General features: G+C 44.8%; 1 pseudogene; it reads left to right on the top strand.

The window, feature by feature from the left end:
- The first annotated feature begins 206 nt into the window (after positions 1-206).
- On the top strand, positions 207-1,895 carry LOC125095720 (tubulin beta chain-like; annotated as a pseudogene).
- The last annotated feature ends 7,493 nt before the right edge of the window (positions 1,896-9,388 follow it).

Genomic DNA, 9,388 nt, shown 5'->3' with positions numbered 1-9,388 from the left:
ATTTCAGCTCCTTTATTTTTCAGATGGGAAATTTAAGGCCTAGGGGAAAAGTGATTGCTTTGGGTAACACAAGTCATTAAGGCCAAGTCCAAGGTTACAACTCCCTTTCTTAACTCTTAGTTCACTGTGTTTTCCAAATGAGCCATGTCTGCTCCAGATCATGCACACTGTTTGAGTGAACTCACATTAAAAAACCAAGCCACTCTCTCTCAGAACCTTCCTGCGGCTGCGTTTGGACCTTGCTGCTCCAGCCTCCAGGACACGTCCCATCCTTCCAGCCTGAGACTAGCAGTATAGAAAAAAAAAATTCCATATCATTTCTTGCCCCGTACACACCTTGAGGCGAGCAAAAAAATTAAAATAAATTTTAACAATGAGGGAAATCGTGCACATCCAGGCTGGTCAGTGTGGCAACCAGATCGGTGCCAAGTTCTGGGAGGTAATCAGTGATGAACACGGCATCGACCCCACTGGAACCTACCATGGTGACAGCGACCTGCAGCTGGATCGCATCTCCGTGTACTACAATGAAGCTACAGGTGGCAAATATGTTCCTCGTGCTATCTTGGTGGATCTAGAACCCGGGACCATGGACTCTGTTCGCTCAGGTCCTTTTGGACAGATATTCAGACCAGACAACTTTGTTTTTGGTCAGTCTGGGGCAGGCAACAACTGGGCCAAAGGCTACTACACAGAGGGGGATGAGCTGGTTGACTCAGTCCTGGATGTGGTGAGGAAGGAGGCAGAGAGCTGTGACTGCCTACAGGGCTTCCAGCTGACCCACTCACTGGGTGGGGGCACAGGCTCTGGAATGGGCACCTTGCTCATCAGCAAGATCCGAGAAGAGTATCCTGACCGCATCATGAACACCTTCAGTGTGGTACCCTCACCCAAAGTGTCTGACACTGTGGTCGAGCCCTACAATGCCACCCTCTCCATCCATCAGTTGGTAGAGAACACAGATGAGACCTACTGCATTGACAACGAGGCTCTTTACGACATCTGCTTCCACACTCTCAAGCTGACCACACCAACCTATGGAGACCTGAACCACCTCGTCTCAGCCACCATGAGTGGTGTCACCACCTGCCTCCGCTTCCCTGGTCAGCTCAATGCTGACCTCCGGAAGCTAGCCGTCAACATGGTGCCCTTCCCACGGCTCCACTTCTTCATGCCTGGCTTTGCTCCTCTGACCAGCCGTGGAAGCCAGCAGTATCGGGCCCTCACTGTGCCTGAACTCACCCAGCAGGTCTTTCTTTGATGCCAAGAACATGATGGCTGCCTGTGACCCCCGCCATGGCCGTTACCTCACTGTGGCTGCTGTCTTCCGTGGGCAGATGTCCATGAAGGAGGTAGATGAGCAGATGCTCAACGTGCAGAACAAGAATAGCAGCTTCTTCGTGGAGTGGATCCCCAACAATGTCAAGACAGCAGTCTGCGATATCTCACCTCGTGGCCTCAAGATGGCAGTCACCTTCATTGGAAATAGTACAGCCATCCAGGAGCTCTTCAAGCGCATCTCAGAGCAGTTCACAGCCATGTTCCGGCGCAAGGCCTTCCTCCACTGGTACACAGGTGAGGGCATGGACGAGATGGAATTCACTGAAGCTGAGAGCAACATGAATGACCTTGTCTTCGAGTATCAGCAGTACCAGGATGCCACCGCAGAAGAAGAGGAGGATTTCGGTGAGGAGGCTGAAGAGGAGGCCTAAGACAGAGCACCATCACCTCAGGCTTCTCCATTCCCTCAGCCTTCTTCCTCAGCTGCCCCTGTCCTCTCCCTCAGAATTACATTTTCTGCCTCTGTCTCTTTTTTTTTCTTTTTTGGAGGGGGATGGTCCTAGAACACAGTGCCTGGCACATAATAGGCGCTCAATAAATACTTGTTGTTTGTTGAATGTCTCCTCTCTTCCACTCTGGGAAACCTAGATTTCTGCCATTCTCAGTAACCCTGTATTTCCTTTCGGTGTCCCCTTCTCCCAACTGTCCAGTTGGTATTTCCCTTTGTTTTATAAGATAATTCTCCAAGAAGCTGGGTCTCATCAGATCCCATCTAAAACCAAGTGCTTAAAACCCAGTAGATGGCCACCATCCTAAGCCCATGTGGTAGCCCCGGGGAAAGGAAACAAAGCTACCTCATAGCAGTAGAGGTACCTATAAGGAAGGGGTAGGGTTTTCGATTCTAGAGCAGTTTTGGAGAGGGATATCCAGGCTCTTGAGTCCTAATTTCCAGGAATTTCCCTGCTCCTCTCAGCTTCAGGAGAGGTGTTGACAGTATTATCTCTTTTTCCGTCTTCCAAGCTGTGTCCTGAGCTGTTTCTTTTGCAGGGGTCTGCCCCACCCTGTTAAAGCAGGATCCTTCCCTTTTCCTACATAACCACCTTCATATGTTGGATTCCTTCCTTTTGGATCCCCACCCTTTCTTAGCAAACACCCAGCTCTGCTGTATATATACAGAAAGGTTTGTACTGCCACCTAAATCTTTTGAATCATTCTTCCAGAGAGGGGACAAGGAGACCCTCCCATCTTTGGCAACATCTCATTTTTTCCTTTTGCTATTCCCTCCCCTGCCCTTGGCTTCATCCTGTCCTACACTTCAAATTTCTATTTTTGTGTTGAACTTGCTTTTTTTCATATTGAAAAGATAACATTGCCCCAAGAGCCAAAAATAAATGACAACTGGAAAAAAAAAAAAAAAAAACAAGCCAAATGGAGACGCACAGGCAAGGTGGGGTCTCTGGATCCCACCAGCAATAATCTAGAATCCCAGAATGATCTACCCCATTCCAGCAATGATCTGGAATCCCAGAATGGAGCCTTGGTCACTACAACTCTTCAAACTTAACTTTGTTGCCTCTCCTGGACTCTTCCTAAGAGGAAAACAGCCTGGGTGCACTCACTCATGACTGGACCCACAACAAACAGGCTATCAACAGGCTTGACCACTTGGCCCCAGTGACTTTCCCTTTTGTTTCCAGAAGAAGGTCCTCATGTTCCTGGAACTTCTGGGATGTGGTGAGAATACACAAATTAGAGATTGTCAGAGGCTTTCCTCCTTGACCTATGTTGATTTTAAACAGGGAAAGTAAGGATCTTTCTCTGATTTTAAGCCCCAGTAATCATATGAAGTGATTTGTTTCCTCTGGGGATCATCAAATCTCCTATGTCAATCCATATCCCAGACTCACACCATGTGTTGCTACCAGACCACTACTCTCAAGTATTGCCAAATTCATTATGTTTTTAGGGAGTTTAATATATTCAAGGGTCTTTGAGAGATAAAAACCACCACAGGACAGGTCCTCTGCCTTTAAGGAAAATATTTTACAGATTAAAAAACAAGACCCAGAAAAACTCACAAAAAATACAACTAGCCAAGAATACTGCTTCTGAGTGGGTACTATACAAATAGAGAATTCTTTCTTTCACATTCAAACTCCTTGAGGGTGGGGAATGTGTCTTAAATCAATATGCCTATTGCTTAGCAAATCGTAGATGCTTAATAAATATGTTGAGCAGGTGAATATTAATTCAGCAAATAAATGAACAAATGAATAAGTGAATTCCTAAACAATTTAACAGGGGAACCAAAAGATAGGGGAATCATTTTGAGTGATCCAGGAAATTTCATTGTTTAGGAAGACTTTGAAGAATGACTGAAATCAGAAGAAAAGGAGACAGAGCATGTTTCAGGTGGTGAGAAACTACCCAGACAGATGGTTATGGAATCAAAGAACCACTTTCAAGGTGTTGGTTGCCAGCAGATTTGAAAATTGAATTCGGACCAGCTTGATAGGCCAGGATACACAACTAAGGAGTATGTTTGCTCCTACAAACAAGAATGACTGGAGGAGCATCTGGTTGTCTCCGTCAGTGAGGCACCCAACTCTTGTTTTCAATTCAGGTCATGATCACATGGGTTGTAAGATCCAGCCCAGGTTGGGCTCCATGTTCAGTGGGGAGTCTGCTTGAGTTCTCTCTCCCTCAGCCCCTCCTCCCTCATGCACACACACTCTTTCTCTCTCTCTTTCTTTTTCTTTCACTCTCAAATAAATAAATATTTTTTAAAAGGGAAAGAATTGCTGGAGGCCATTAAGCAAGACAGCGGTATAATGAAACAATGTTTTAGGAAGGTACATTGGAGGTGATATAAAAGGTGGATGAGAGCAGGAAGGGATGATGCATCCTTTTCCTTATAAATCCTGTCCTTCCAATAGAGCATTTCTCCCTGACCTTCAATACGACTCTAGCCTAAGACCCAAGGCAAGCTAAGAAAAGCAGGGCTTAATCTCTTGTCCTCATTTTTCTACCACTTGTTCAAGGGCCATCATTTCTCTGTAGGCTTTCCATGTGGCTCAGTATGATTTAGCACCTAGATCTTCCTGCTGAAACCAGTTAACTCAATTTTTTAAATGGCCAAATTAGCCAAAAATGCTAATTTTTCGACCAACTTACTCTCTGATCAAATCATCTTTAATGATTAACCATGGCCAGTCCAAGCCAAGGTAAATAATCTGCAACCCCTTCTCTTCATTCTCTCTGCCTCAGGTATGCTTGAACTGCTCGTCTCTACTTTGGTTGCTTCTGTCATGGCTTACCTCCCTGGTTCTTCTCTTTTACTCAGCAGTGTGCCTTCTCTTTAAAGTAACACTGGGATATGCACCCTGAGCACTAGCAAAGCAATGTTTCTTAAACAGGCATGTTTCTTCTCAGATTCCCACTGGGAGTTCTTTTAGATCTGTCAAAAAAATTCTGACCAGCAGCTTGAATTATAGCCACTGTTTTCTCAAGGCCTCTGAACAACTTCAGCTAAACCCAAGGGTCCAGAACATACACCATTTCTCCCAAATAATGTCCTATGAAGGCACATCTACCCACTAGAAGGAGTCTGTCCAGATAAATCTATTTAATTTGACCACTCTCCCTCATATCTTCCATCTATTTTTTTTTAAAGATTTTTATTTATTTATTTGACAGAGAGAAATCACAAGTAGGCAAAGAGGCAGGCAGAGAGAGAGGAGGAAGCAGGCTCCCTGCTGAGCAGAAAGCCTGATGCGGGGCTCGAACCCAGGACCTGGGATCATGACCTGAGCCGAAGGCAGCGGCTTAGCCCACTGAGCCACCCAGGCGCCCCGTCTTCCATCTATTTTTATTAGTAATGATAAATATTTCCCTTTTTTGCCTGATAGCATGCTAAATCAGGAGGCCTAAGCAACATCATTATGTCTTTACAGCATTGTTTCAATGTGGTCTTTGGATATCAATTATAATACCTTGTGCTGAGAGTGATGTATATACAAGAAACTACTTTTTGGATTTAAGAGGTCACCTAATGCATGGATTACCAGACTTTGGGTAGAAGCACCATGTCATATTTATTTTTGTAGTATGAGTGCTTGACATAAGCTATGGGCTCAGTAAATGACTATTAAATAAATGGATTAACTCATGAGTTATTGCAAGATGTAGTTCACTTAATTCCAGTTGCATTAACCATCTCAGTCCTTTCCAATTTTAATCTATACCACCTAGATTTATATGTATATAGCTTTATTAAAGTGCATACTTTTGTATATTTTTGTTTTGAAGCTTTATGCATTTTTCTCATGGGAATCCTTAGTATATCACTGACAGATTAAGGATGGTCACAAATTCTTTGTCACCCTTCCCATTAAAAGGTGGGGGTAATTTCTCTTTCCTTGAATCCAAGGTTAGCAGTGACACTTTTGACCCACAGAGAATAGCAGAAGTGACACTACATCAGTTCAGATCTGACCTTTAAAAAGACTAATCGCTCTTACCTCCATCTCTTAGAGCCTTTCACTGACATTATGCCTACCATACTGAAGAGACCAGGACCCCAGATGACCTAGCTTTCTAACTGTCCCCATCAAGGACTTGAGAGTGAAACCAACCTGGACACTTCAGACAACACAGCCACTCTGCTGTGAAAAGCCCACATAACATAAGCCATATGAGGACAATCCATTTGACAGCCCCAGCTGAGCTCCCAGACAATAGCCACCATTAATCGCCAACTATACAAGGGCACCATTTTGGATACCTGGCTCACTAAAACCTCCACATAATTGCAGCCCCACCCAGCCAGTACCTGACTATAACTTCATGAAAGATTACAAGCAACCCACTAGAGCCCAGCGTATATACAGAACTGTGAATTATACTGTTGAATTACTGTTTAAGCCACTAAGTTGCAAGGTCATTTGTTTTACAGAAGTAGATAACAAGAACACACTTCCATGTAAATGGAAGTTGAAATGAAGGGCAGGGATTCTGCATTGGCCTTTACTCTGAGGTTTCTACAATGCCTCCTAGAGGGCTTTGTCTTCAGCTGAGGGAGGATAGTGCATCTCACTTTTCAGACAGAAGGACCAGAAACAAATAGGACCTCCTCTTTGTAGGGGCTATGAATAACTCCATATCAGCTTGGCTGGCATGTGTCTGCCACCTGCCTTCATGGTATCCTAGCACTGGGAGACTGTGGACAGCACCTAATCCATCCCCCTGCCTCCTAATACAACTACTCCCTGAAATAAATCCTACACAAGAACTCCACTGGTGTTTCTTCTCCCTCTTCTTATCCTTATCCTATATTCTTCTCCTCCCCCTTCCTAACCCCCCCCCACTCCTCATCCTCTTTCTTTAATCCCAAGAAAAGGAGATCTTGCAGCTACCTTTGGAGATGCATTCCAGCAAGTCATAAATCTTAATTAAAGCATTCTAACAGATGCTTCACCTCAATTTCTCCAGATGCAGCTTCAGCCCTTCCTTCTGCTTCTTCACCTTGTCTTCTGCCTTTATTTTCCCAAATGATAAGGAGTAGTAAAGGAAATATGACTCCCAAACTCCTCTTTATTTTTCTTCCATGGATGTGAAGGATGTGTCACTTCATTCCTTTAGGGAACTGGAATGTTGTCATTCAGACACCCCAGTTTTCTGATCCGAAAAATGCAAGATAAAACTACCTGCCCTGCTTACTTGAAAGAGTTGATGAAAGGATAACACCGAGGTTGCCTATGGGAAAACACTTCATAGTCACTAAAGCATTCTATAAATTCATGGAATCCTGGGCTGAGTTTGCTGTTGGCTTAAGAAATCTCACAGAGAAAGTTAATTAGTTGTTCCCTAGGGCTGGGGGTGGGGGGGTTGGAAGATTTGGGGAATGATAGCTAAGGAGTGCAGGATTTCTTTGGGGGGATAATGAAAATGTGCTAAAAGTGTGTTGGTACACAACTCTGGGATTATAGTAAAAGCTGCTGAATTGTGCACTTGGAACAGGACAATTGTGTATTATATGAATTATATCTTAATAAGGCTGTTTAAAAAAAGGAATCTCAAAGCTTTCATCTCTTTTCTGGATTTGCATTACTCTTTCTTCTTGGGGGTCTTTTGTCACTCGTCATTCCCTGAGCCCCATCAGCCATATGCCTTGTCCCCCGTCTCCAACACTTGGATTATTTCTATATTGGGTTCTCCCCATGAAGAAGGCCTGTCCTCTACCAAAAGCAGAGAACAAGAGAAGAAATGAATTAACATCAAGGGAACAGCAAACATAGACAAGACAAAATGCAGTGGTTAGAATCCAAGATATGACATTACGAAGTAGTTTATAGTTCCTAACAAAGACTGCCAAAATAGGGCCTAAAAAAGATATTTAGCTGAAGAAGGCTCCCAGATCTTACAACTGGGTTATGGAACTCAGAGATGAGGGGCAATAAGTCTACCTTCATCTTGACTTTAAAGACACTCTCCTCCGACATTGCCTCTTTTTCATCTCCTGGTAATGCTGAGGAATAAGGAGAAAGAGGTTGGAGAACATAGCTCATAGCTTGCCTCAATTTCCCCTGCCTGATTCCCCAGGTCTGTCTTGATCTAGAGAGAAACTTCTCTGAGGCAGCCATGAGAAACAGGTCAGAGGGAGGAAGGCCAGGAGGGCAGTAAGGCCTCCAGAAATCAAGGGTTATTTTAGGTCACCGATGGTCTCTGGCCAAAGAACTGCCCCTCCACTGGCCCCAGCATGGCGCTTCCAAGGCCCTGACAATGATGGAGCACTCCTTAGGGAGGCCTTTCAGAAGATCTCATGTCCACTGGACCCAAGCTGACATGCTGTTTTAAGGTCTCAACCTGTCTCAGAACACAATCTGGCCTAGGATCAGTACTCCACAAACTCCAAAAATAAAAATGAATCCGGTTCTTGAGGAGCACATGGAGGCAGTGGTATCACTCACCCTAGTTCATGACAGCCAATACCCTGACCCCCAGCCCCACCCAGCACCCCCTTCCTTCCCCCACCTGCCACTCTCAACTCCATCCAGACCCTCATCTTGCCAGCATGAAGTCAACAGAACAGGTTTTGGACAGCTGGAATAATCATCATCCCTCACTGAATGTCTCCGATTCCTGCGGAGCCTGCCCTGTGCCCTCTCCCTCCCACCCTCCCGCGGCCTCGCACTCAATTCATTCTTCTCCTGGCACCAACAGCTATTTTCCACCACCCTGCCTGGCCTGCATCCAACCCACTGCCCCAAGGGATTTTCACTCCCCACTTCATCTGTCTCCTTCATGCTCCTCCTGCTGGAACTGGATCTTCCAGCTCTATTTCTGGATTCTTTCCACTGCCCTCTCTTTGACAGGGCGGTTGCTTCTTCAGCCTGCCTTGCATCTCCCTGGCCTCTAATGAGCCTCTCTAAAATCCTTCAGTGTCAGGTGTAGAGCTACAGTCAGTAACTATGTTCTTGTTTTCCCCCCAGTGGATTCCTCCTCCCTTTCCTCCTCCGCCCTGCCACAGAAAATAGAGCTTTGTAAAATTAGGGCTTTGTTGTTACCTCTGTGCCTGATAGAGGTCCTCCAGTCTTCTCTGTGATGCCACTGTCACTAGGGAGAAAGGGGGATAACTCCTCTCTTTGTTGGACAGAAGCCTGTCCACAGCCTTCTCATCTTTTCTTTTGCCGATTTTCCATTCCCATCTTCTCCCTTGGCCCGTACACTGATAGAACAAGCATAGTCCTCACTTCTGTTATTTTAGTTAATGTTCATCCATAGGACTTGGCGCTAAACTTCCCCATAGGTACTAGCCATTCTGGCTACTGATCAGTTTCTATCTTTGGATGACTCTGTAGCTTGAGACAGTGCCCTCTTTTTCTAAACCTGGGAATGCTAAGTCTTAGGCCCTCTGTATTCAGTTGGCTTCTCTCTTCTCCTGTCATATTTTTTTTGAGAAGTTTGCACTTCATTTTGCCTACACTGGACCTAATTTCCCAAAGTCTCATTTCTTTTTCTTTATTTTTTTTTATATTTAGTTAGCCCCTGTATAGTACATAATTAGTTTTTGATGTGGTGTTCAATGATTCGTTAGTTAAGTATACTG

The sequence above is a fragment of the Lutra lutra genome, chromosome 3 (assembly GCF_902655055.1).
Source record: "Lutra lutra chromosome 3, mLutLut1.2, whole genome shotgun sequence".
Classification (NCBI taxonomy): Eukaryota; Metazoa; Chordata; class Mammalia; order Carnivora; family Mustelidae; genus Lutra; species Lutra lutra.
This window is presented reverse-complemented; position numbering and strand designations above follow the sequence as displayed.